Source organism: Octopus bimaculoides, chromosome 11, assembly GCF_001194135.2.
Source record: "Octopus bimaculoides isolate UCB-OBI-ISO-001 chromosome 11, ASM119413v2, whole genome shotgun sequence".
Lineage (NCBI taxonomy): Eukaryota > Metazoa > Mollusca > Cephalopoda > Octopoda > Octopodidae > Octopus > Octopus bimaculoides.
In genome coordinates, this window is record NC_068991.1 from 75,031,139 (window position 1) to 75,032,219 (window position 1,081).

Here is a 1,081-nt window from a genome sequence, read left to right on the forward strand (position 1 = left end):
ATATATATATGAGAGGGAGAGAGAAATAGGGTGAGAAGAACAGCAATATGTAATATGAGTACTTAGCTGGAATGCGTTACACTTGAATTCCAATCCTGCTGGTTTTCAATCCTTAAATGTTAATAAAATAATGTACTGCAAATAATATATTTATGTTGAGTCAATCGGACATATTCGGTTCTATTAGCAAAAATGGTTTTATACCTTAAGGAAATATCGAGCAGATAAAAATATATATTTATATATGTTTATACTTTTTTATTCATTTGAACATAAGCTAGTAGATCTATCCATGAGTTATATATATAAAAAAAAAGTAATAAAAAAATAAAACTGTTTATTGTTGGTAGTTATTATGTACATACAATTTCAAATATGTCTCTATGTAAATTTGTTTTCGAGATTGTAATCATATTTATGTCTATTGTTAGTATTCGCTGTGCAGCATTTCTATATGGTCTGCAAGGAAATTATACATACATACATATACATGCATACACATACACACACACACACACACATGTATATATGTAAAAGCCCTGTTTTGTATCCATTACCATCACAGTTTGATTACAATTGCAGACAGCTGCAAGCAATGCTTCTTTTCCACCCATTATCACAGATTCAATAATCAATTTTAGCCCTTCATTCAGGTGATTATCCTGGGCCATTCACAGGAGTCAAATCCTTTGGTAGAATTTGAACTCAGAGCACAAGCCAGCGTCATAGACGCCACGAGGCACCTCATCTGCCAATCTTCTGTCCTGATGTGTACTAATTCTCACACAATCCTGCTTCCAAAACTACCAAAATTCAAACACTGTTATATCCTAGAATATTGTAAAATATTTCACAATTAAAATCATTAATTTTGATTAAATACTTAATATTATTAATTTATTTATTGATCTATATTTTGGTGGGGTCAGCTTTCAAATATAGAAGTTTATGCAGATTCATATTTGTGCTATTTATCTTCAATTTTACAGAGACTTTTGCTATTTTCTGATCCAACAAGCTCAATGTTACATTGTATATAATATATATATATATATTTGCTGATCCCTTAATTATGTTTATA

At 30.0% G+C, this 1,081-nt stretch overlaps 1 protein-coding gene across 1 annotated transcript in view; it reads left to right on the forward strand.

Annotated features, from left to right (window-relative positions):
* The window catches only part of LOC106883236 (protein MON2 homolog), a 690,047-nt gene that overhangs the window by 345,919 nt on the left and 343,047 nt on the right, over positions 1-1,081 (forward strand). The gene's annotated exons all lie outside the window — the stretch shown is intronic.